Genomic DNA, 26,901 nt, shown 5'->3' with positions numbered 1-26,901 from the left:
GAAGAACCGCTGGGGGTTTTTTGTAGAACTCACAGATGAAAGCAGATAGACATGTGCAGGTTCTTTAAAGGTGGATGTGCCCTAGGTGGGAGTAGAGGGGGAAAGTGGGAGAAAGATCCAGGAGAGAGGCGACAGGACTTCTGGTGAGAGAGAAGCAAGTATGGTAAGTGCTGCAAAGCCTGGCAGCCCAGTGCAAATGGGAGCGGGTGGGCACAGTGGGCATGGCCTCTCACCACTGGCTCTGAGTTAAGGCACAGAGTGATTGACACTTTGAGGGAGTTGCAGGTGTGAGGGGAGGAATGGAGAAAACAAGGCAGGAAACAGAAACCCCAGGGGGTGGGGAGGAGAGTGTAGTGGCATCATGGGAGCCTCATAGGCTCAGTGGGTATCTTGGACCCAAGCAACCATAACTGAGTACATGAAGGTGGAACAGGCAGAAGGTTTACCTAGAGAGAGAGAAAATAAGAAAAAGAGGAAGAAGGAAGGGAGGAAAGTGTGGTCACGGAAGCAAACTTAGAGTGTTGTGGTGATCTTTGGGAGAAAATAAAGGGACAGCTCTCTCTCTCCTCTGTCTGTGCCCGTGCCCATGCCCATGCCCGTGCCTGTGCCCGTGCCCGTGTCCGTGCCCCTGCCCCTGTCCCTGTCCCTGTCCCTGTCCCTGCCCCCGTCCCTGCCCCTGCCCCTGCCTCTGTCTCTGTTTGTCCGTGTCTCTCTTTTACACACATGTGCACACTCAAACACACATGCCCCCACATTAGTGGCTATAAACCAATAAGAGGAAGATAAGAAGGGACTGAAGACAGACTACTCTCAAGAGGATACCACACAGCTAATATCTCTCATTGCTAAGATATTAGATATGCAAATTAGAACAACAATAAAGTCCAATTGGAATAGGAAAGGTTGGAAATTGCTGGGAGTTGCTGTTGGGTGATTCGCTGTCAGTCCCTGTGCATGATACAGCTGTCTGAAATTGAAAGTGGAATAACTTTCCACTAGGTAGTTTGAGGTCATCTCTTACTACCCAGTAACTCCTTTTGAGAATGATTTTATGAAAAGCAAGCATGCAAAGATATGTTCTCCCTTCCTCTGCCCCCTCCTTCTCCCTCTCCGTCCCCGTCCCCCTTCCCCACTCTGTCTGTCTTTCTCTGTGTGTAGGGGGACATCAAAAGATAATTTTGAATATCAACTCTTGCCTTTCATCCGTCTGAGACAAGGTCTCTTGTTGGCAGTTGTGTTCTGCAGGCTAGCTAGTCTATGAATTTTGGGGGATTCTCTTATTTCTGCCTCCATCTCACTACAGGACCAATGGGATTACAGACAGGTGCTACTCCATGCAGCTTATGTGCAGAGCTGAACTCAGATCCTCACACCTGCTGAACCATTATCTAAGTGTAAAGTGTTTGAATCCAGTGCTGTGACGGCTCCTCCACCCTGCTTGCAGTTTTGCCTTACTTGGCTATCTGGATTGATCAGGATGCAGGCCTGCAGGTCCCTCCTCAGGAGGTCCATCAAACTGGTTCTGCACCTTCTTCACCCTGCACCTGACACAAGACTGGGTGGCCCTAAGAAACCACTAGGAGAGGGAGTCCATCTGGAAAGTAGTTCAGAGCTCAGTACAGCTGCCAAGAACAAAAAAAAGAAAAAAGAAAGAAAGAAGGCAGCAGTCTGGCCCTCTGCTCTGCTGGCCTGCATCTCTAAAGCCCCATGAAATCAGCCCCTGCCAGCCAGCTCTTCACAGGCAGTCCAGGGCTGCCTCCACAGGGCTGTCTGGGATTGTAATTGAGGGGCTCTGGCAGGGAGCAATGGAAAACAGGACCTCAATTCCAAGCCCAAGTCACGGTTGGGAGGTTCCAGCAGTGCCGACACAAGCTGTCCTCAGACACCATTCTGACGCTGGCCTTCGTCCTTCTGAGCAAGCCCAGGGCAGTATGTGCTTGGGGTTCTGGGGAAGCAGGATGTTCTGCTTGCAGGGCAGTTCTGCACTGCCCCCCCCCCCTTTCTGTCATCTGAGCACAGGAAAGCAAATAGCTCCTCTTTGCCTCCCATCTTAGCCTACCCCTAGACTCTTTTTCTCTTGTCCCCTAGTCTAAAACAGATCTAAGCTGTGCTATGATTTTTCTGCCTACTAACAAAAATTAAGGTTAATGACTGGGACAGACAGTGCTGTCAAGATGAGGTTCCAGAGAGGCAGTCTCTCCAGCCTCTTGAACTTGTCCAGTGGACTTCTGCCAGTCTGTCTGGAACAACAGATTAGTGCAGTGTTAATTGTATCCAAGGTTGCTGGATAAAATTGAAATGTGATGTAGAGGTAAAATACTATTACACCATGGGAAAGCTGAGGGCTGAGGAATGTGCTGTAAATTCAGCAGATGTAAATTCTAGTTGCTTCCTTAATCAAAGGATTCAGGTGAGACCAGGATGGGCCCATGGGGCCCTGCAACTGTAATGGGAGCTGCTGATGGTTCAATATTGACCTTTCACTCATTTATCTGCTGGCAGGAATCAGGAGTGGGTAAAAGCCCAACTCTACAGAGCCAAGCCATGACTGCTGTTCTCCTTGCTACAGAGGAGCCAGTTTTCATCAGAAATAACAAACATTTTCTTTTTGTTTAGCAAAAGATGAGAGAAGGGGTTTACCAAGTGTTCCTGGGAAACGAGAAAGAAGCCCCTGCCAGCAGGGAGGCAGGCATGTTGAGAGGGTCATGGATGGGGATGGGACTCAGGGACAGTGGACCGAGTATGCCAACTCAACTGCCTATGAGCTGTGAAATCTTGTGCTCAAATTATGCCTTTTGAGTTTTGGCTTCTTTAGCTGTCAAATGGGAACAGTCATGTGTATTAGTCAGTTTTCTGTTACTGTGACAAGAATGCCCAGAGGACCAAAAGACCCAGATAAGAATGGCTCTGGGTTTGTTAAGCCAAAGACTGAAGACAGTGGGAAGAGAGCAGAGCCTGCAAGGGATGTGAAATTTAGACTCACAAACATAGCAGCCTTAGAAATGGAACTAACTAAATGACTCAGATTTCTTGGACCATGCCTTCAAAAAATGTTTAATTGCATTTATTACTCTGTGTGTTTATGTGCATGAGCATGTTCATGCATGGCATTACCATAGCATACACGTGGAAGTCAAAGGACAACTTGCAGGAAGGAGTACTAGCTGAGCCATCTCCAATGCCTAATAGTTGGAGTGCACAAAAACAGGCAATGCTTAACAAGGCCCACTCTACTAGGTGACCAAAGAAGAGTTAAATGAACCCAACAAAAACCACAAAATGAAGCCCAGAAGAGCAGGTCACATGTGGTTTTCCCATCCTTTGGAAAGGAAAGAAATTTCTATAAAGTGATCCTGTTTACTACGCATCTGCTCTCAGACCCACTCACAGTCGCTGTAAAAAGACTATTTATGACCCCAAAGCTCCCTTGTTTACTACACAGATGACATCATCCTGCCATATTGTTCTACTAAATCACATTTACCCCACTTTATTGCCTTTGTTATCAAATCCATGGCCTAGGCAAAAATGTCCTGTAAAAAGCAGGCCAGGAGGTAATAAATAATTGTGGAACCCCAGCCTCCTCAGGACTGGAAGGCCTTTTTCCAGCTGGCTCCACCCTTGGCTCAGAGGAGAAGCTCTCTCTATCTATTGTCTCAGATGTTCTCCATAGAAGCATCTGTCCGGCAGATTAGGGTAATTCTGCTGTTGATACAGAGTCTTGCAGGAGTACAGAACCCTTTAGGTTAGCTTACTTTCCATTACTATAATGAAATACCTGAGGCGGAGTACTTTGTTAAAGAAGGGATTCATTTAGCTCACAATCCCGGAGGATCAAGGCTTCTGCTTGGTTCTAGTGAAGTCCCTGTGGTAGATGACATCTCATTGGTGAGAGTACATGTGAGACAGAGAGATCACATAATGAGGCAGAAAGTCACAGAGAATGACTTGTAAGACCCAAATAGGGTGTCATGACCCTACATTAATTCCTTCTGAGGATAGTGTCTCCATTAACAATTTCCTATAAGGCCTTACCTCTAATATGTCCTATTGCCACTTGACAAGGCTACATAGGAACCCAAGTACCTAATTCATGAACTTCCAGGGGACAGAGCACATCCAAACCAAGCAGAGAGAGTCTGGGCTAGGTGGAACAAGGTCACTCTTCTTGTGTTTCCCAACATGTATTGCACTTTTTTTAGGAATAACATTCTGACTTGCAGGCAGTAGGCAGTATCATTTCTCCTGTATGAGGCTGCTATTCATAGCATTGTGTGCCTTTCTAGCTAAGGGATATCTTTGACACAGCAAATCAGTGAGCTCTTCAGAACTTAGGCTCATCTCTGGGGTACAAACTCTCCTTGTATCTGGGAAGAACATTGCTGAAAAGACAGAGAGCCATTGGTGATTTACCCATCTAAATGGCTGTACTTGGATAAACCTTTTCCACTCTTTCAAGCACCAAGAACGGTCTGCTTCTAAAATTCCACATGTTCTAGCAGTTACTTGCAATGAGTTTCTTTCATGGTGAGTGGACTTCATGTTTTGTGTTGCTTGCCATCAAAGCATGATGACTCTGAGCTGCCATTGTCGTTGGGTAACCTTGGGATTCTTGTGTCTCTCAATTCTAAACACACAGGACACATGAGCTGGGACATATGAAATCCTCATTTTGAAGGAAGATATGGATGAGGTTGACCTGTTGCCCATGCCTTCCAGAGCATCTTCAAAGCTGGTGTCCTATATGGAGTCAATTTCTACTGTAAGAAGAGTTCTGGCCACCATGCCAGCTCTTGTGTGAATATACTCAGCCACTGGGAAAAGAAATTATTGTTAGAGACACTGTTGCATCTTTCCACAAAGTTCCTCATATTGTGACTTTCTGTTCCCCTCCCAGCCAGTGCCTAGGCAAGAATGGTGCCCTGTGACCCATTTAACAGAAGCAGGACGTCCCTTCAGTTCCCTGTCTCTTTCAATTCCCAGCAGCTCCAGGAAGCAACAGGAAGGGTACTTGTCACACTACCCACTTACCTGGGGAATGGTTGTCCACAGCGGGCTGGTTCTCCTACCTCAATCAACAATAGGAACATAAGACATACTTATAGGCAAACCTGATTCAAGTAATTCCCCATGTCTGTTCTTTTATAGGTGATTCTGAGTTGTGGCAAATTGGCATTTAAAACTAACCATCACATATCCTACTCTGCCTACTTACCTTTCTTAACATGTATTTGATTAACAAAACAGCCAATTAATTGTGATTCAACAGTGGATAGTGAGACGATATTACTAAAGAAAAATGAAACAACACCCTGAAGGTCACTAGTATCAGGTGCCTTAACACTGTATTATGATTCTAATTGATTCTGGCTGGCCTTGGCAAAGGTGGCTTGTCTTTGCTCCATAGTGATAGGGCATTTCCAGGGAGGTTGGTGGTGCTGTGGCATTGGCTGATGCTCGCTGGGTGGCTTGTTCTCAATAAGGTTGGTTATCACATGTTTAACAGGATTGACACCTGGAGAGTGAGTCTGTACCCTCAGCTGGGGCAGCATCAGGGAAAGATGCTTACAACTTGACATTTAGATCCATGCACCTCACTCTTGCAAACTGGTGAACATCACAGCAAGTGGCTCAAGTTAATGCTCAAAGTATATCTCTTGTGGCCATGGTGGACCCACTTTGGGACCCACTTAAAACTGACTTCCTGGAAAATTCCACATGGAGGGAGATAAGAGAAGAAGCTCAAAAAAGCTTAGATTCAGGCAGGCAGCATAAACAACCATTCCAGATGCTCCTTTGAAATCTAAATGCAAATTCAAAATCTTCTTTGCTTCCCTCTGGAAAAAAGCCATTCTCTGTCCAGCCATACACTACTCAGCTTGATAATGCTCAAAGTCCCCACAGAGGATACCGTTCTATACATCATAAGCATAGAGAGAAACCTCAGTGAGAAAAGATGCTGGTGGGAATGGGTCTGGGTCACACATTAGTGGGAAGATACCAACCTGTGTCACCCTTGTCACTGAGCTCCCTACCTTACTGCTCTCTGACTCACTTGCCTCATGGAAGCCTGAGACATGGGACTGCATGGTCTTCACTTCCTGTGTCTAGAGGCTAGGCATCCCCTTCTGTCCCTCTCACTCAGTCTTTACAGCCTGGACCCATTTTCTGCCATTGGCTGGGCAGCCCCCAAATGAGTAAGCAAGAACAGGCCTGGGAATGTCTGTCCACATATAGATCCTGAGTGCAGGCAGAGAGTGCTCATATGCAGATGGAACCTATCCATGAGCAGAAGTATGGGGACCCTGTCCTTGTGTGGATATAGAGTGCCCACATTCGGATAGAGGAAGCCTGTCTGCATGCAGGAGTCACTACAGACACAGCTGCCCAGATGCAGGAGCTCTCAATGTGTGGGTGGGTGCCTGTCCACCTGTAGGAGTCTATGTGCAAGCACACTGAATACTGCATGCCCATGAAGACTATGCTATCACCTTTCCTGGCCACAGTGTGCACAGCATGTCGATGCTCCACTATAGACAAAAGAGCTAGGGGAAAATATTGGGAGAAGATTTTAAGGTCTAAATTTTAAAAATACAATCCAGAGCTCTGTTTCTAGGTACAAAATACCAAAAACCTGGTGGGGCTAGAAAATGAGAGGACATCATTGTCATAGAAAAGGACCCCACAGCACACAGAGCCACATGGTAAGTGCCTGATCACCAGGCACCATCTCTTTGTTGTTGTGCCTCTAGGAACATGTATGGTCAACAGCCTGGTTCTCCTTAGCTTTGATGGCAGCGGCTGGGAGACAAATGCCACATGTTACGTTTTTCAGGAGAGTCAAAATCCAAGTTGGGACAATGGATTAGACCATGGTGTCTCCTTGAAGACCTACTGAACCTGAGGGAAAAGCATGTGAGCAGAACCTCTGTATTTCTATACCTTCCCAGAGCTGTTTCTAACCTGACAGCTCTCAGGCTGCTGGGCAGTTCAGAGTGATGCCATACTGGCTCAAGATTATCTTACCCTCACCCTCACCTTCTCCTTCTTCCTCTCACTCACCCTCACCCTCACTTCTGCCTCTCCATGTTGTGAGAGGGACAGTTGAAGAACAAAGCCACTGAGAGGACAACAGCCATCCTAGCCAGACCCAAGTCTGGCTAAAGCTGGGTGGTATCCCAGCTGAGACCCTAGACACAAGTGCTGGCGAGCCACTTCCTCTGCACACTGCACACATTTCTAAGCTGCATTTTTGAGAAATGCCGGGTTCTGCAGCCTTAAATTTGGGTCTGTCTCATTATGTAACTTGAAGCAAAGGTCTAATGTCTCACTCCAGAATATGAGACTGAGGAGTGTTTACTAGTTCTTAGCCCTCAAAATCTCAGGAGAAAGTAACACAAATAGCATTCCACTTTGGCAGCCTCTTTTGAGGTAGCCTGAGAAAATGAAGTAGCAGTGCTCTGTTAAGCTTTAGCTACCTGCCTCAACAACAGCCAGCAGGAGCTTCTAAAATCAAAATTCTTACAACGCCACAAACACACACCTGACAGTGCTAGGCCCGAGGCAAGAGGACAGAGACAGCCCTGCATACCATGTGTCTAGATACTTGCAGGCCTAAGTCAGACAAACAACCTGCTAAATTAAATTAAATATGTTCTCTCTTGCTGCTTTGAAGAAAGCATACCTTAATAGAGACCCTGAGGTCTGGGTTCAGATGTGGAATTCTCACCTCTTGGGTTTTCAACACTGGAAACCAGCCTAGAGACTCCTGGCTTTGACTGCAGGCCTCTCCTTCTGCTCATGGCTGGTGCCTGGGACCTTGGCTTTGCTCAGTTTGTGTGTGTATGCTAGCACATATATTCAAGCTCTGCCCACCTGTACCCCTATGAGTGTCATCAGAAGTATGAGATGTGCACCCTTTTATCACTGGGGACTTATTTCAAGAAGAGAGCTAAAACTAAACAAGGTAGGCAATTATCTCTTAAACCAAGGGGACCTGGCCAAGAGCTAGAGAACACAAAATTTCCTTAATTCAGATAACAATGGTTCAGGGTTGCCAGCATCACCCTCTGTTTGAGTAATTCCCTAGAATGACCCCCCAAACTCACAAAGTACAATCCTTACAGTTATAAAATTTTTTGAACAGATGAAATTTATAAAATAAAATCAATGTCTCCCATGCAATTTCTTCCTTCTAGCCATGACAACGCACAAAAAAATCATGTCACTCTGGGGAAGGCTCTGAAGCTATGGGTATCTATGGTTTTCCTGAGCTTCTGTCACGTAGCACCCATGTGAATTAACTTTGTTCTTCAGCCTCTTACAGAGGATTCATCTAATGCCTCCAGAGGTTGAAACTGACATGGTGTGTCCCAGAGCCCAACCACAGATCACACTATTAAACCACACAGTGACTAACACCCCCAGGGAAGCAATGAGCTGCTTACTAGGAAGGGTATTCTGGGGGCCTGTGGCAAAGGGCACACTTTTCTTTTGTCAAAGCTAAGTCTCCACTACTTCAAGCTACTTCATGCTTGGATCTAGGGTGAGACTGTCCAGCACAGCCTGTGTGAGTGGCATCTTCCCACCAGGAGCAGTTCCACAGCAAGCGATGTGGCTGTGTGGTAGTCTTTCCATGGAGTCTACATCCGAAGAGCTGAGAGAGGTAGACAAAGGAAGGAGATGAAAACCAGCAGGGCCCAGCAAGAGCTAGCTAGATGGCCTTAGGTAAGGTGAAGTTTGTGAAAAGCACTAGCTGAAATGGCCAATGTCCCATTGGGAAGAAAACCAGCCAGGGAGGGGTGGGGAAGGTTTGCTCTGGGCGATAGAAAATGGGCTCCTACTCCAGAAAGCTCCATAAAGTAGAAGAATCTGGTTGTCCAGTCAGAAGAGCATCAAAGCTATGAAGAAGGAATAGCCAGGGAGGTGGCAAGGCTGGTGAGAGCAAGCTCAGGCTCCGCATCCCATTCAAATTCTACTGAGACTCTGAAAAGGAAGGGAGGGAAGGAGGGGAAAGGAGGAAATAAAACCCTCTACTGTATGTTCTGAGAGTAATACAAAGAACCAGGCCAGGAGTGAGCAAGCAGCTGAATGTGTATTTGTGTCTGGCTATAGATCTCTGGGATCTGAGTTCCTTATCTCACATTTGAGCTGGATTGTGAAATTAAAAGAATTTATCATTTATAAATAATGTGAACCTTGCAAGGAAGACTTCCACATTTACAAGGGTGGTGGCAGAGTATATAATAAAGAATTGAGATTAATTGGACATATAATGCATATACAAGTAGGGTGCAAGGGATTTGACTGATTAAGAATCCAAACACTGAAAATTCAAGGGTGCTTAGTCAGCTCTAATATCTATAAGATCTTACAATATAGTTATCTCAAACTGCAAATACCATCACAGAACACACTGAAAGAAAGAAATCAAATAAATCTATGAAGCTCTTGGCATCTCTGCCTTAGTATGACTTTCTCTGTTTCTATAACAGAACACCTGAAGCTAGATGATGGATAAAGAAAAAAGGTTCACTTGCTTGTAATGCTGGTGGCTGGCTAATAAGTCCAAGCAGAATGGTAAGGATCTATCAATGGTTCTGTGGCTGTACCACAACATGGTTGGCTGGATGCAAGAGAAAGCAGGGAGGGACCAGGCTCTCTATGGTAAGAATGTGTTCTGTGGGCACTAAGATCCAGTGAGACCTAGGGCAGTAGTCACTTCCCAAGGGTAGTCCTAACTTTATAAATCCCCCTTACTGGCTTTCACCTCTTAAAACACTTAAAGTTTTCACTGCCTAGGAACAAACATCAGTCTGTGACTCCTGAGGGACAAGTCAGCATGTCAATCTCAGCCTTGATGGACAGACAAGGCCTGGAGCACCAGGCTTTCCAACTTCAGCTACCCAGTCCAGGAGAGGTGGCTCACGTGAAGGTAACTTTGGGAACAGTGTCACTGTGGATTGTTTGAAGAGGTGCAGGGTCTTAAATGTGAAATATGCTTAAAAGAGAGTCTGACAGCCATCACGGGAGAAAGGTATTAGACGATGCCTCACTCTGGAAGAGTCGTTTTAAATTTCATGAAGGACTTCAACTCAAATTGGGGAAGAATTTTCTAGAATCAACATCTTGTATAGTAGTTAGCATCCCATCCCTGGATGTGTCCATGTTGGGAAGCTGCAGAGGATATTTTGGAACCCATGGAGATAGAGTGACTGGATAGAGTGGAGAATTCCTAACAGTGGAAATTTTAAGCACCGTGACAGACTGCAGCTCATGAAATTAGACCTTGAAGGCAGCTGTCTACTGCTCTGACAGTAACGAAGGAATGGCTCTGCTCCCAGAATTAGATTACTTTCCCCTTTTCATATGGAAAATTTATAATAAATCAATAGCTTTGTTGTGTCTGGATGATGTTCTGGCTTTTCACATTGGCAACAACAGACTCTCATTTGCCTGCAATATAACTGGAATAAAATTAACTCACTTTCCATATGTTCAGGTGTGCAGAGAGCCCAGGGCCTTACTATTTTCCTGGATTGGGATGTTTTAGATGTTTCAACATCCGCATTGTTCAGCATCTCCTACTGATAGCTGACAAGATGTTGAGATGGCCCAGGGACTGACTTCTTATACATACCTCTCCATAAAACCCATAGCAGCAGTCTCTAGATGGTCCATCATTTCATCCCAGCTCCAAACTTTGTCTCTGTAAGTCTTTCCGTGGGTGTTTTGTTCCCAATTCTAAGAAGGGGTAAAGTGTCCACACGTTGGTCTTCGTTCTTCTTGAGTTTCTTGTGTTTTGCAAATTGTATCTTGTATCTTAGGTATTCTAAGTTTCTGGGCTAATATCCACTTATCAGTGAGTACATATCATGTGAGTCCCATATTCAGCCTCCAAACGCTGACACCATTGCATACACTAGTAAGGTTTTGATAAAAGGACCCAGATATAGCTGTCTCTTGTGAGGCTATGCCGGAGCCTGGCAAACACAGAAGTGGATGCTTACAGTCAGCTATTGGATGGATCACAGGGACCCCAATGGAGGAGCTAGAGAAAGTACCCAAGGAGCTAAAGGGATCTGCAACCCTATAGGTGGAACAACAATATGAACTAACCAGTACCCCTCGGAGCTCGTGTCTCTAGCTGCATATGAATCAGAAGATGGCCTAGTCGGCCATCAGTGGAAAGAGAGGCCCATTAGTCGTGCAAACTTTATATCCCTCAGTACAGGGGAACGCCAGGGCCAAGAAGTGGGAGTGGGTGGGTAGAGGAGTTGGGGCGGGGGGAGGGTATGGGGGATTTTTGGGATAGCATTGGAAATGTAAATGAAGAAAATACCTAAAAAAAGAGAATATTTCAAATTGTAGTTAATTAAATAGTTTAACTTAAAAACAAAAACAAAAAACAAACAAACAAAACAAAAACAAAAACAAAAAACCAAACCCATAGCAGCTGTAACAGCTGGCTACTTTATGGAGTAACACTTCTATTACTTTTATATACAACGTGGCACCTGCTAAGGTATGTCTGCGATGCCCTTATAAATGCTCGCTTGGCTTCCCTTTATACATGAACCACATGTTTGATGAGAATCAGATGAAGATTGAGGTCATAAGTGGTAGTTTGCCAGTGAATGAGCAAATAACGATTGATGCCTGTGTCTTTAGGCAAAGATGCTAACAGTTGTGAAATGGACACTTGCTGAGGAAACATGAGAATTTCCATAAACTTGAGAAAACTCTTGAGTATTTGGAGGCCTGCAGGGATGAAGAAGAAATGCCAAGTGCTTACAAGACTGATTTTCCTGAGAAAGTGACTCACTTTCCCTGTGTATATTTCTATGTCGCTATGGTTCTGGTACGCATATGCTATAAGGAATCTTCCAAAATGGTCCGAGTCATCATCAGATTATGCTAATGCTGCTGGCTCTGTCTCCAGATGACTGATTCTGCCTTCCTTGACTCATACCCACACATTGAAAGGAAGCTTACAGACCGTGGCAGTAAGACAAATTATGATTGCCTCTACTCTGTGTGTGGGTGTAGGGGTACTCATGTGTGTGCACATAGAGACTCTACATGGTTTTAAGGTAGTCTTTCACTGAACCTGAATATCACCAGTTTGCTTAGACTGGTTGAATAGCATGGCCCTGAGATCTTCCTGCCTCAGCCTTCCCAGTGTCAAGATTGCAGGCATGTGTCACAACACCTGGCTTTTTAAATGAGCCTAGGGATCTAAACTCAGGTCCTCATACTTGTTCATCAAGCACTTTACGGACGAATCACCTCCCCAACCCTTGGCTGCATTTACTTTTACTTCCTAGCTAACGTTTCCCCTGCCCTTATTTAAAATAACTTTTCAATAGGACTTTCTAATAGAGACAAGAAACAATCTTATAACTGCCAGATGCAGTGTTTTGAGAAATAAATGAGCTATGAATAGGCCTAGAGCAGAAACTAGATACAGTCTTCACAGAATAAATCAATAACTGACTCATGGGCCAGCTAGATGGCTCCGCCAATAGTGGCAGAGAAACTTGTATGCAGGCCTGGCAGTCTGAACTTGATCCCCGGATCCCATTGGATAGCAGGAGAGAACTGACTACTGAGAAATATCCTCTGACTGTCACCCAAGAACCATGGTACACAAACTTGTATACACAGTCGTGCACGCGGATGTGTGTGTGTGTGTGTGTGTGTGTGCATGCTGTGTGTTGATAAAGCATTGGATGAGAGAACAGGACTGAATTTCATTATTATTGGACTCTGTGACAAATGTCCAGCTCTCTGTGCAGAACAGCTGTACACATATATGTGCTCACCTGCATATACTGTGAAAGCTCGTGGCTGGTTGATAAGTCCAAGCAGAATGGTAAGGATCTATCAAGGGTTCTGTGGCTGCCCCACAACATGGTTGGCTGGATGCAAGAGAAAGCAGGGAGGGACCAGGCTCTCTATGGTAAGAACGTGTTCTGTGGGCACTAAGATCCAGTGAGACCTAGGGCAGTAGTCACTTCTCAAGGGTAGTCCTAACTTTATAAATCCCCCTTACTGGCTTTCACCTCTTAAAACACTTAAAGTTTTCACTGCCTAGGAACAAACATCAGTCTGTGACTCCTGAGGGACAAGTCAGCATGTCAATCTCAGCCTTGATGGACAGACAAGGTCTGGAGCACCAGGCTTTCCAACTTCAGCTACCCAGTCCAGGAGAGGTGGCTCACGTGAAGGTAACTTTGGGAACAGTGTCATTGTGGATTGTTTGAAGAGGTGCAGGGTCTTAAATGTGAAATGTGCTTAAAAGAGAGTCTGACAGCCATCACGGGAGAAAGGTATTAGACGATGCCTCACACTGGAAGAGTCATTTTAAGTTTCATGAAGGACTTCAACTTAAATTGAGGAAGAATTTTCTAGAAAAATAAAAATTTATAAAATATATGGAGGATTATCTAGCTTCATGAGCTGTCTTTAAATGTTTTGCGCTCTCTCTCTCTCTCTCTCTCTCTCTCTCTCTCTCTCTCTCTGTGTGTGTGTGTGTGTGTGTGTGTCGTGTATTACAGGGATTAAACCTTGGGTCTTGTGCATGCTGGACAAATGCTCTACTACTGAACTCTGTCCTTATCTCTTCTTTGGTTTCTTTAAAGTATAATGTGAGAGCAGCATTTTCTGTAAAGATGTGTTGCTATTTGATGATAAGAAAATACAAATTAACATTTGAACAAGTACAATTAGGTTTATAGATAGAAGATCCAGGCTGTCTGGTTGGCCATCCCTTAGTACCCTAGATATAGGCGGTTTTCCAGCAAGTATGCAATCTCTCATCCTGCTTGTCTGTAGAAAATAAACCTGCTCGTGGAGGTGATACAGCAAGTTCTATTAGGCCCCCAGGCCTTAGTCTAGCAGAGAAAACAGTTCTGGTGGGTGGGAGGTGACAGGTATGGATTACTTTTGTGTAATCGCCATCAATATTCAAACAGTTGCAATTTAAAGGAAAACGGATTGAATTTTGTCTATGGTTTCAGGCATTACAGCCAAGGAGGTACTGCAGTGCATGGCTGTGGAGCGTGTGATGGTGGCTGTTCACCCACTGGTGGATTAGGAAGTAGAAAGGCCAGGACCAGGGACCAAGGTGGAGCTCCCAAACATCTCTAGTAACCTCCTTCTGCTAGTCCACCAACCTACTAAAGAATACACAGCCTTCCAAAAGAAAGACAACCAGCTAGGGAACAAATATTCAACACACTAGCCTATGGCAAACATTCTAGATTGAAACCATATGATGACGGTTGGAAAAATCTGCTTTGGAGGTAGGATGCAAGGTCCTGACTAGAACAGGGGTTCTCAGAGCTACTGGGCTGTGCAGTCAACACTGACTTGTTGATGTTTGCTCTGTCTCACAGGTTGTGGGAATCATTTACAGACTTTGGGATCTATTTGCCCATGGCACGAGTAAATTGAGGACAGGGTTTAGTTAGAGCAGCCTACTTGGCCCATGAAGATGCAAAGAGCAAAGCCAGAGAGGGGTGAGGAATGGCAGGGCTCACGTGCTCATCTCTGCATGATGGGGTGGTTTTCTGTGTAAACATGGCTAGAGTAAGAAGTGTGGGCAGAGACTATGAACTCCAAGGTTATCTTAGTGTGTAAGACATTCATTCAATAAATATTTACTGAAGCTGTCTTTGAGATATGTACATGAACTATACAGAGCCAATACTTGGTCAAGGAATTTTATGTGAGTGGGGGACACAGACAAGACTGTGATAAGTAAGAAAGCTGTATGGGATGGGGAACTGTTCTGAGTGTTAGGGAGAAGCGTGAGGTCAGGAGGCAGGGAAGATGGGGATGAACAAATTCATTTGGGAGTGGGGGGTGGAGTCATTTCCTGGGCTTCTTCAGGCTTGGAAGAGAATAAGGTGGCTTGGTTGGTCATTGGAATAGAGTGGATTCCTCCAAAGGGATGATGGGGAGGTAGGAGCTAAAGAGAATGGAGAAAAACAGTTCAGGAGTCTCACAGCCCCACCCTAGCCTGTGAGCAGCAGGGTGAGGCTGAGGATTTTCTCAGCCTGGATGACCTAATAAGGCTTCCTCCATCTTGCCTGCCCAGAAAGAAGATTCTCTGTTCTCCCTGGCAGGCGCTGCCAAGCCCAGTGTTTAGGGTTTCTGAGCACTTGTGAATGTTCTTTGTTCTAGCCAAAGTCTCCATGTGACTTCCCTCTGAACAGGGGGGGTAAGATGCCCCAGAAAGAGGGTGGAGGAAAGGTGTTGGTGGAGGTAAGGAGAGAAGAGATACAGGAGAGGGCTCAGTGAGGAGCCAGGAGGCCTAGCTGTCCCTGGCATGAGGTTATCTGGACAGATAGGAAAGGTAGCAGGAAAAACTCTGGGGCTCTTGCTGTACATGACCAGTGTCTCTCAAGTGGCTGAGACTAAAGAGAAAGGTATCTTGGTGAGGAAGCTTGTTCGCTGATATAAGGCTATTTGGAGATGGGAGCTCATTGTGCCATATTCCTTTCCCTGTCTTGGAGGAAAAGGATTGTGGGCCACTGGATTGCTCCCTTTCTTTTAGACTCAAAGACTGCTGGTGCTGGAAGCTTCTAGGACAGCAAACACATGTTCTCCACTTTGATAGTTGAGGCCTGGCTGAGGCAGGCAGCTGGCTTGTCATGCCTTTGTGCCTAAATTCACTGTTAGGCTGTGGTTCTGAGTCGTAGCCTTGATCCGAGTTGCATGCACTGAAGCAGAGGGAGGCATGTTTGTTTGCTGTGCGCCACTGAAAGGCACAGTTTGAAGCCTAAGGGTCCCTGAGAGAGAGAGAGAGAGAGAGAGAGAGAGAGAGAGAGAGAGAGAGAGAGAGAGAGAGAGAGACAAAGCTAGTAGGTGACAGCTGCATTTCCTGTCATGCCTTTATATCTAAGCTGGCACAAGGAGGGGACACTCATCCTGGAGTCCAGGCTCAGATGGAAGCTCTTTCAGCACAAGCTACACGCACAGCAAGCAGCACAGGTATGACCATCAGTGGGCAGTGGTTCAACCAGCAACTGGCTGAGTCCTCAAGCGGGCAAGGGCATGCTTTCCATGTTCCTGTCTGGTGGAGGGTGTTCCTCAGTTCTGTGTTATCAGGTTCACAGAGAAACCATGCACCCTCACTCAGGAAACATGGTGCTGGTTCAGCTTTGTCCTTAACTTACTCTGAGAGTTTGCATGCAGCCCTTTGCCTTCTAGGGACTTTGCTTATGGTCAATGCAATGTATTACCAGGTTAGAACCTCATTTCTGAATCTCTACTGGTGAGGCCCAGATCATCCAAGAGAGGCCAAATCTTGAGGCAAAAGTGAAAGCGTGTGAAGGCTCAGAGGGAAGAGCCCAGGAACCACCTGATTTCATTCGTAGCATGGGCGTTTCCGTAGCTAAGAGATATTGCAGACGTGTGTGCCATAATCTGTGTGCTGTATTATTCCACTCCACATGATACTACATCAGACTACAGTATATTAGACCATACAACACCTGCATCTCAAGCTTCCATGCCCCACCTGCTTCTACTGTGTTGAACTGCATTCTGTTAGACTATTTTAAGCACACAACATTACACTATGCCAAATTTCTCTGCACCACATTCTGTCATTCTTCACCCTCCTTTCATAATCTACTGGATTATGCTATACATATCACACTATACTATATTATACTATACAATGTTATTCCATGCTTTACTATACTGAACCATACTTTACTAAGCTATACTATATATAGTACACTAAACTGTACTACACCACACCACACTCTACCATACTCCACTGTACAACTCTACTACACTATATTGTACTACATACACCATGCCTACTGAGCCACACAATTACTGCATTCTTCTACACTATGCTACACTATGCTGTGCTACAATCCATTGTGTTACATTAAATTGCATTTCACTCTCCTGTGCTCTAAGTTGACAGACTTCAGTGTAAACTCAGATCAGAAAGGAAGCTTACACTGTTTAACAGGTTTAACTCAGGGCTTTCTGGGGCCTCACTCACTAGCACTATCTGATTCCATTATTCAGTAAACAGCCCTGAGCAGTGCCAGCCAAGATGGGCAGTGTTAACTTTGCTTATTTAGGGCTTAAAAATGTCAAGAATTCACAAGCAGCAAACCAGAGAGCAATGTACAAGCTTGCTAGATGGAGCCTGTCAGTATGACCCATGCAGGCAGCAACAGCGTCCTCTGTGGTCAGGAGTGTTTCTCTCTATCTGAGCCCATGTTCCTGGCCACTGGGATATATCTAAGCAGGCCAATCTCTGGTGAGGGAGTGTAGTGTTATGCACTACTGCCTCTGTTCTCACTGGATGCTGTAGTTGAATTTTGTAATATTTACAAGGAAACTTCAGATCTGTGGCACAGAGCAGGATGGAAGTCCCACTGTGCTTCACAGGTTTTATTCCACCTGGTGAAGACAAGGGTTGATCTGCTATGTATGAACCTGATTGCTGGGAGAGCCTGAGACAGAGCTACAGGATGGTGATAGGAACCAGGTCATGGGACCAGGTCTTCCTCATATAGACTCCTCTCTATGACTAATAGGTGTCACCTTCCTCCCCTTGATTTATGTGTGGAACAGGCAGGGCTGAGATGGATCTCAGTGGCCAAACACATTGTGGCCCAAATGACACGGAGAGAGCACCCGCTGTGTCTCACAGAGACAATGCTCAGTTTCAAGCTGCAAGGCCATGTGTGGAGCAATTGCTTGACCAGTTCATTACTGGCTCCTCTGTGGCTTTCTGATTCTTTACTTCACTCCACAAAATATCCATCACATATCTACCCTGCCTGGCACTGATTTAAAAGCTTGGATAACACTAGTGAACAGCAAGATTGAAAATCCCCCCCTTGGAGGTATCCTATTAGTCTGGAGAAGATGAAGGCATGGAAATGTGGCTGGGGCATGAGACACCACGCTGGGTCTGAGGTGCTGCTCAAAGACTTCATCTCTCTTCTTAGGTCACCTCCCAAGCCTGTTTCCTCATCATCAGAGTGAGTGGTGATGGTTCCTTCCTCCTTGGGCTGGATGGTTGCAGGAAGGCCTGTGTATTGCTTGGTATAACTCAGGGCTCACAGCCAGTGGGCAGTGGTCCTTAGCCTATGCTCTGCACTTTAGTGGCTCCTGCTATTGGCCCTCAGTTTGGTTGCCATGGTGCTGTGCTGGGAGCTTCTGTAAGATGTGGTACTGCTGGTGCCCTGTGTCTTTCCTTAATCTGGCACCCCAAAAGATAAAGAACAGTTTGTTGTCCTCAAGTCTACCACGATGGTCTTGCCTCCTCCTTGCCAGGCCTAGTTAAGCCCTTTTGCTTTTTCAGACTGGTTGGAAGGATGCTCTTGGTGAGGAGGCTCATGCTGTGTCTTCTTTCCTGGCATCCCCAGCTTTAGGCTTCCTGAAATCTGACTATTGGGTAGCAAGGCATAGTTCTCTCTTGAACTGTCTGTGCAACTTGAGGCTGATTACTTAACCTCTCTGGCCTTAGAGTCTGCATCAGTAGAACAAAAACAGTAATGCTTACAGTGGAGGAATGCTATAGAGTCAGGTGAGATGGAAAGGTGGAGAACTATAACATTTAAGTCACTCACAGCATGACTCTAGTAGGCCTAAAGCCCTGTCTTCCCAGCATGTCTGACCATGCAAACTATGTTAATATATTCAAAGTATTATAACAAAACACCACAAATTGAGTAGCTTGTAAAGGCATTTATTTCTCACCATTTCAGAGTCCAGGAAATCCAAAACCAAGATGCTGATGCGTCCTTATCCTGTGGGACATTTTCTAGGTACACAGATGATGCGTTCTTGCTGTGTCCTTCTGTGGAGGAAAGAACAAGAGACACAATGTGGCTCTCTTTTGTAAGAACACTAGTCCTGTAACAAAGCTCTGCCCTCAGGACCCAGTTGTATGTCTCCCTGGCATTTAGGCTTTACTGAAGGAACCAGGGGCACAGGAGGAGCTGCCAGTGTGACCATGAGACTTCACTCCAGCACTCTGGCATCCCTGCAGCCTCTTGTCACATGGGAAGGCCAGCTTCATCCCTCCATGGCACCTCTTCCATCTCACTGTGACTATTCCCATTGAGGAATATATCTTGATTCTCTGAAGGCCTGGCCATTTCATGCCCTGCAAGGCACTGTTCCTGGACCTGTGATTCAGACACCAAATCTAAGACTTCCTATCTGCTAGGAGTTGTGAAACACACAGGACTCCCTGTTTTCCTACTGTCTTGCTGTCTAACATTTCAGTTACCCACAGAGTGGAATATTAGATCAAAATATCAAGATATAATCATAAGTTTTGAATTACATGTGGTTACTAGTCACTTGGTTCAATTTTTAGCTGTCTAGGATGATCTCACCCAGGCTATGGGTCACATGAGCCTGCTGCTCAGTAGCTACCTGGACTATTAAATTAACTATCATAAGACATTAATTTTGTGCATCAGAAAGGCATAGAGATTACCTTGCAAGTTGGGACTCCACTTTGCATAAGCTATTAATGAGTCAACAATATAGGGCTCCCACCTACACTGAGATTCATGCACACTCCACTTCAAAGAATGAAATAAACCACTTGTTCCTCTCTTAACTAAGCCTTGGTAATTCCTGCTTTGTGGTCAGTTTTCATTCAAACTTAATCTGGAACATAACTGAGATCCAGCCTGAACCAGTTTGAGGTATCTCTTAGATTCTTTTCTATTGCTGTGATAAAAGTTTGTCCAAATGCAAACTGGGAAGTGTAAGGGTTAATCCATATTACAGGTTGCAGTTCATCATGAGGGAAGCCAGGGTAGTGATCTGGAGGCAGGAAGTAAGGAGGAACCTTGCTTGCTGGCTCGATTTCTAGCTTACATGCACTTAGCTAGCTTTCTCATATCACCCATGACCACCTATCCAAGGAATGATATCCACCATCAATTAACAATTAAGACAATCCCCCATAGATAAGCCTACAAGTCAATCAGACAAAGACTGTTACTCAATTGTTATTCTTGTTTTTCAGGTGGTTTTAGGCTGTGTCAGGTTAAAAGTCAATGTTAACTAGGATCAGGGTGTATGCACAGTAAGGCAGGTTGTATCATTTTTGAATGAATTCTTAGGGAAAAAATCTAATTTTCATTTTGTGCTCATGTTTAATTGATTGGGTATATTATTAAAATTAGATGCATTGTAGGAAATGATATGTACAACAAAAAAGCTTACATATCCCAAGCCTGTTCATTAAACAGAGAACCAACATTTAACATTTAACTGCCCTCATGGGAAAGGAACCAAATAAAGGAAGCACCAAATAATAACTAGGGCCCTGGAATACTTTTGCTCGAGGAGCCTGCTGCTTATTTGCAGTGCATCTTATCTGTTCAGTCACGTTGCTTCTGAATAATTCCTGGCCACTTGCAATCTCTGTGTACTTACTCAGTTCTTTGAAAAAGGCCTCAGGGACCTGGAAAAACCAGGTCCAGAAAGCCAGCCTGGGTAATATTTGTGTTTAAGAACCTTGGCATATATCCACTTGGATGACTGACAAGGCCCCTGCATATATTCCTTAAAATTCAGCTTTCCTGCCTTACCCCTCAGAGGCAGAAGCTGGTCTAGGCCAGCTTTTGGCCTGGAGTCCTGGGGAAGCTGGGGTCAGCACCTTTCTCTTGCCCTGTCACATAGGCTGTCCAGAGCGTGTGGCCCCCCACGGCTTCTATCACCCAGCCAGGAACCTCCCTTACTTAGGAGTTACAAGTCTGTTGTGAGCTCTTTTGTCTATCTGTGGATTTCAGAGGCTCCAGAGGACCTTTACTGCCTACCTGAGATCTGCAAGCTGCAGGAGATCTGCTGACAAGGCTGGGCAGGAGAGCAAACTGGAGCACTAGGGAGCCTTTACCCAATTTTTTCAGTGGAGGAATGAAACCACTGATGCCTGATAGAAGAAATAGTTGGTAATAGGTCAGGTTAATTACCATCTTCCGCCATCCCTATTTTTAGTGAGGTTCTGCCTATAATTAATCATGTGATAAGAGTTACGTATTACTCTGGACAGGGAGACCAAAAGGACAAGAATAGAGAAGATGGATGCTGATGAGAGCTAATGAGAAAATGAATCAAACACCACTAGGGCTTACTGAGAGGCTCTGTGGTCCAGAGAGGCTCTGATGTCCATCTCAGGACTCTGGTCTGTGCAGCCACCATAGTCCATTGCTTTTCCCTCAGCAAGCTTCAGTTTCTCTTCTGTTGTGACAGAACTGGGGACTACATTTGTTCAGTGACACATTCAGCAGTGCCATTACTAAAACAAGGCCATGGCTGTCAATAAACTAGGCTTTGCAGCATTCAGGCTCTTGGGTAGAACTGTTCATCTGGGATGGTCTGTTCTGTGATTTATTTTAAACATGGAAGTGCAGTGGAAGTTACATTGTCATAATTTGGATCTTATGGTTTAGGAAAGCCTTGCAGCTGATGTTTTAGAGATTTCAGTACCCTATTCTCCTTCAGAAGGAGACCCAGGAGACCATTTGGAGAGAACTCTGGAGGAGTGCTTCAGGGAGTGACCCTGAGACCATATGGCAAGAGAAGTCCAACCATCACAGCATACCATCTGGAGCCCAGCAACCAGTAGCCTGTCCAGCTTCTGAGCATCTCTCCATATAAGCAAATGTGGATGATCGTTAGGACCAGCTGAAGAACCAATCATGCAGATCCTTATCGAGAAAACTACGCCACCAAAGGCAGAGCCTCAAACACCCGGGACTCTGGGACTCACTGCTCTGTAACACTTTTCAGAGGAAATGAGTTCTGAAAGGATTCCAGGTCAGTGGATTGGGGAACATTTATTATTATTAAACAACAAATACTTATGTGATTTACTATGTGACCATGATTTTCATGTAAACATGACATTTTAAAGTGACTTTCTTAAAATACTAAAACTATTCATGGCCACTCATCTACAGGCAGCAGCAAATGCTTTGGCTTTCCTGGGACACTGGGTACTTGGTACCCAGGTTCTCAGTCACCCATGTCTCCCTCACTGGGTGAGCTACATGAAATGTCATGGTTCACTCACCCCAGCTCCAAGGTGCCTGAGAGGTAATCTGACTCAGAGTGATGCCCTGTGAACATTGACGTGGGGCCTGGGCTAGATATGGTCATCTTCTAGGACAGGAGCTGGGTGGATAAGTCAACCAGTGAATTGTAGAGAAACACTAGAGCCATGGTCAGCCCAGAACTGCAGCCCGTTTCCCCTTTGCCCTTCAGTTTGTAAGATGCAACGAGAACTTCTTTGGTTTTCTAAGCCTTTTTGAATTAGAATGTCTATTGTCTTTTCCCGCTAGAGAACCCTGAAACCTCATTTTCAGTTAGAATGTCTACCATTTCTCTCTTAGAGTATCCTGACACCACATCTGCCCCAGCTGTGGGTGAAGAAGGGCTACAGCTGTAGCTTTCTCCCTTTGCCCCTTGCTTGACGAATCACAGTGAGACCCCTGTTTCTCTCCTCATAGCTTGAGATTACATTACTCACCTGGGGCTCAGCTGGAAACAAGCGCTCTGCTCCCACGATGCTGAGTGCTACACCTGTGCAAAACAACTCAGGTCACAGGATCACCCAGATTCAGGGCAGAGCTGGGCAAGGCTGTTCACAAATGCACACGGACAGTGAATCTGCTTCCCGCTACATTCAGTTTGAGTTGCAAAAAAATTAGTCCATGAGTCTAATCGTTTTTCTGCTGATGACTCTTTTATGGATTTCTCATAGGAGGTGTGCTTTAGAGAACAGGAATAACTTACATACACTACCGGGTTCAGGGCCAGCCACAGGGAGAGTTGGGTAAAGGCTACTAAGTTTGATGACATGAGTTCAATTCCTTAGACTGACATGGTAGAAGGTGAGAACTGACTCCTGTAAGTTATCCTCTGTCCTCTACACACATGTTGGCACACATGTGTGCTACCCCCAATAAAAACAACAAAACATAAAGTGTGAAGAATATGGTTCAATTGTGTGCCTGTGTGTGTGTGTGTATGTGTGTGTGAAAGTAAGCTCACAGTCAATATGCAAATAAGGAAGCTATCTCACACCCAAACTTGCCCAGTCTCTGTGTCATCACCTTCCCTAACTAACACTATCCAAGACGACTACTTTCTGCTCTGTCTCTTCAAACCAGCCTGCCATCCTATACATGGCCTTGTAGGCCAGCCACACTTGCAGTTTCCATAAGATGAAGCTGTGAGTCCCAGCAGCCAGGATGGGCACCTGGAATGTGGTTTGCTGGGTCAGCTTGGTTTGTATTACTCAGCTTGGAGGTGAGCCATCCTCCATGATCCTGTGCCTGCTTCTGCATCCTCACCGCCTCATTTGAGCCTTGTGGGAGCTCTGTCTTTATGCCATTTTCCTCCTCCTCTATTACGGGAGCACAGTGTGTTTTCTTGGCATCCATTTTGACAGTTGGGAAAGCAAACAGAACTGAAACCCTTAGAAAAACATCTTCACCAAAGAGTCTGCTGATCTTCAGGGAAAACTAGACAGGAAGTGTGCGACTACTTGGTTCAGTATGACATCCCAGAGAATGTAAACTCCAGTCCCTTCCACAGCTGGCTCAGGGCAGTCCTGACATAACCAGGGCAGCACCGGGTTCTCATTACTTCCCAGCTGGACGCCCTGTGTTCTCTTTCCCTTTCTTATTAGCTTTTCTCTCCTAATCTCCTTCACTTCCAGATTGAAGAGCATGAGAGAGGGCGATGGGCTCATTTTTCAATCATTTCCTCTCCTCCCTAAGCCTATCTGCTTCTTTGTCCATGTGTAGCACGTTTCTTATAACAGGCGTCTGGATTCCAGATATTATTTGACATATTGTTGTTACTCTTCCCAGTAAAAACACTTCCACAAAAGACTAACTGGTGGTAATTGAATATGTCTGCAAAGGAGGGAACATGAAATGGTGAACATGCAAGCCTGGGAAGTCCACCTTCTTCTGGCTCTCCGATGGGGCTCGGCATGTGTAGCTCCTCCTGGGCAAGTACGACAGCTATGGTTTTCACAATGCAGTTCTTAGACAGGTGGCAATTAGTGTCACCTGATATCACTTGTCAGCTATTGCTACATAACAAGCTACCCTTAGAAAAATTTATTTTTAAAGTATAGGACCTAAGGATTCACAAAAAGTACTAACTTTAGTGCATAGTACCTTTAATAACTATGTTAATTATTTTTCTTGTTTTTGTGACAAGATCCCTGATGCAAGTAACTGACTTACAGTTTGGAGGGTAAAATTGATCATGGTGAGGAGATCATGATGGTTGTGCTTGTAGTATCAAGAACTTCTGGTAGTTCATCACACTGCAGTGTCAAACAGGAAGTAAGCAGAGAGGTTCGAAGTAGACTGGGCTACCACCTTCAAAGGCTTGCCTCCAATGATCCACCCTTGCCAGAAATGCTTCCCATGCCACAGGTTTAACAGTCTCCCCAAACATCACCAGCCAGGGGACATGTTTCCACACTCGTGAGCCAGGGATCATGACTCTACATTCCCGTGTGAGAGGCATTTCACATCCAAGCCATGAAAACCTCCAATGACCACAATTTCTTGACATTTCAATGGGTAAGGAATTTGAGAACACTTAGCTGGGTGATGGTAGGATGGGTCTCTGGAATTACATCCTCATGTCATGAGGTGACTGGCATTTGAAGGATCAACTGGGATTGGTATCAAAGAGGCTGGCTTCCAGCTTAGAAATCTTGTTCTGAGTGTTCCCAAGAACAAAGCCTTTAAACCACAATGTCCTTAACAACAGCTAATTGCACACACAGGTAAATTTTAACTCAAATTAATTAAGATTATGCAAAGTTCACAATTCAATTTACTTTAAAAATAGATTGTGTATGTGTGTGCGTGCATGTGTGTGTGTGTGTGTGTGTGTGTGTGTGTGTGTGTGTGTGTGTGTGTGTATGCTTTCAGGTGCTCACAGAGGCCACAAAAGAATATTAGATATCCTGAAGCTGGAGTTATAGTTTTGAACTATCTGATGTGGGTATTGGGAACCAAACTCAATTCCTCTGTAAAGTATTCTTAACCACTGGATCATCTCTCCAGCCCCAAATTCACTTTCTAGTTGTATTAGTCACATTTCAAGGGCTTTGCAGCCAGTGTGGCGAGTGCCTAGTCTATGGGACAGCACAGGAGCAGGACTCCCTCCATCAGCACAAAGCCTTCAGGAGCATGGTATTGCTCTAGTCCTGACTGTCACCGTTTCAAATTTTGAAAATAAATCTCATTCCATATGTTTTTCCTGGGAATGACTGCATACGTACACATATATGAACACATTCATACAATACTCCTATATGTATGCATTCATACACATGCATATGAATACATACATACAAATATACACATATATGCATGCATTCATACACATTCATACATATATACCCACACAAACATACAAACATATGCATTTATACAGCATACATACACATGTACAACCATACAAACATAAACACATATATGTGTGCTCATGCTCATACACACACACACACACACACACACACACACACACACGCACGCATGTATTCTATTGGTTCTGCTTTTTTTAGGGAGCCCTGACAGCTCTGCTGATGGGCATTGAGATGAAGGGGTCCAAGTAGCCTTTAGACTTACTTGTAGTTACTAGGGTAACTATTTTTTTTTTGGTGGGGGGTTTGAACTGAAGCTCTTGGGAAATTGAAAGGTGTTGTAGTGAGCAGGGCATGGCACTGAGGGGCCTCATCTACATCCTGGCTTAAGGAGGGGTGAGGAGCAGAGCAGAGCTGTCAACCCCTGCTTTCCTAGATCAGCTTTCTGCTTAAACAACAAAAATCTATTGTGCTAATTGTACTGTTTCATTTAAAGAAAGCTTCCATTGCCCTACAAAGCAGAGGGAAGAGTGGGCATACCAAGGCCTTGTGGAAAGCTCTCCACCTGCCTTGTACCCTCCCCTGTCTTCTCCAAGCCATTTGGACAGGACTCCCCCCCCCCCCAGACCATAATTAGAAGCAAGCAACAATTTGCATTTAAATTTTCCAAAAGAGCACTTAAGTGGAGTTTCTGGAGCAAAACAAAACTTGCTCCAGAAATTCTTTCAAAGGATGTGGTTCCTTTGAAGAACAATGTATTGGGTGATGATTTTTCTCCTAGGATTTATCCTGCCATTTTGTACTTTTATTCTCAGAAATGCTGGTCGTTTTCTCCCTTCACACACACACACACACACACACACACACACACACACACACACCCAAAACAGTAAGTTTGAAAAAGGGGAGGGTATGTTTGACAGTTTCTTCTGATTGGATAATCCTCACACCCTAAAGGTCTCCTTAAGAGAACCGACCACCACACTGGTTACAGAGAAGCTGGCTGGCCTTGTGACAAGAACTCTCCTTTAATAGGTGACATGAAGAAACTTACTATAGAGAGAGTTAAAAATGTTGAGTGCTGGACCCAGCCAGCTCTCGGTGGGTAAACGTGCTGGCTTCCAAAGCCGGTAGCCTAAGTTCCATCCCAGAATTCAAGCTGCATTCAGCAGTGCAGACATCCTAAGTGTAGATGGGAAGTGGAGACATGAGAACTGGCCAGCTCTCTGGCAGGTCAGCCTGGAGTATGCAGTCTGACTGGAACAGTGGGATGCACCCCAACAAGGTAGATGCTGAGAGATGACCCCCAATAATTGTCCTGTAACTTTTATATGACCCCTGTGTCACATGTGTGATGTGCTTGTACACATACTCACCCCCCCTCTCTCTGTCTCTCTCTCACACACACACACACACACACACACACACACGGGGTGGAGAGACAGAGACAGAGACAGAGAGAGAGAGAGAGAGAGAGAGAGAGAGAGAGA

General features: G+C 45.1%; 2 long non-coding RNA genes across 2 annotated transcripts in view; one reads left to right on the top strand and one right to left on the bottom strand.

Moving 5' to 3' along the window:
- Gm10556 (predicted gene 10556) overlaps positions 1–26,901 on the bottom strand; it is a 38,474-nt gene that overhangs the window by 9,058 nt on the left and 2,515 nt on the right. Inside the window, exons 2-5 of the long non-coding RNA NR_045881.1 lie at positions 22,541–22,593; positions 20,829–20,941; positions 18,745–18,844; positions 10,640–10,743 (exon numbers count right to left, since the gene is read on the bottom strand). This is a non-coding gene — a long non-coding RNA (predicted gene 10556). The remainder of the gene's footprint in view (positions 1–10,639; positions 10,744–18,744; positions 18,845–20,828; positions 20,942–22,540; positions 22,594–26,901) is intronic.
- On the top strand, positions 15,243–22,256 carry Gm34269. The gene is made up of 3 exons (XR_386025.3): positions 15,243–15,270; positions 15,912–15,999; positions 21,514–22,256. It is a non-coding gene; the product is annotated as a predicted gene, 34269 (long non-coding RNA).

This window comes from Mus musculus, chromosome 18 (genome assembly GCF_000001635.26).
Source record: "Mus musculus strain C57BL/6J chromosome 18, GRCm38.p6 C57BL/6J".
Lineage (NCBI taxonomy): Eukaryota > Metazoa > Chordata > Mammalia > Rodentia > Muridae > Mus > Mus musculus.
The sequence above is the reverse complement of the archived record's forward strand: the minus strand, read 5'-3'. Positions and strand labels throughout refer to the sequence as shown.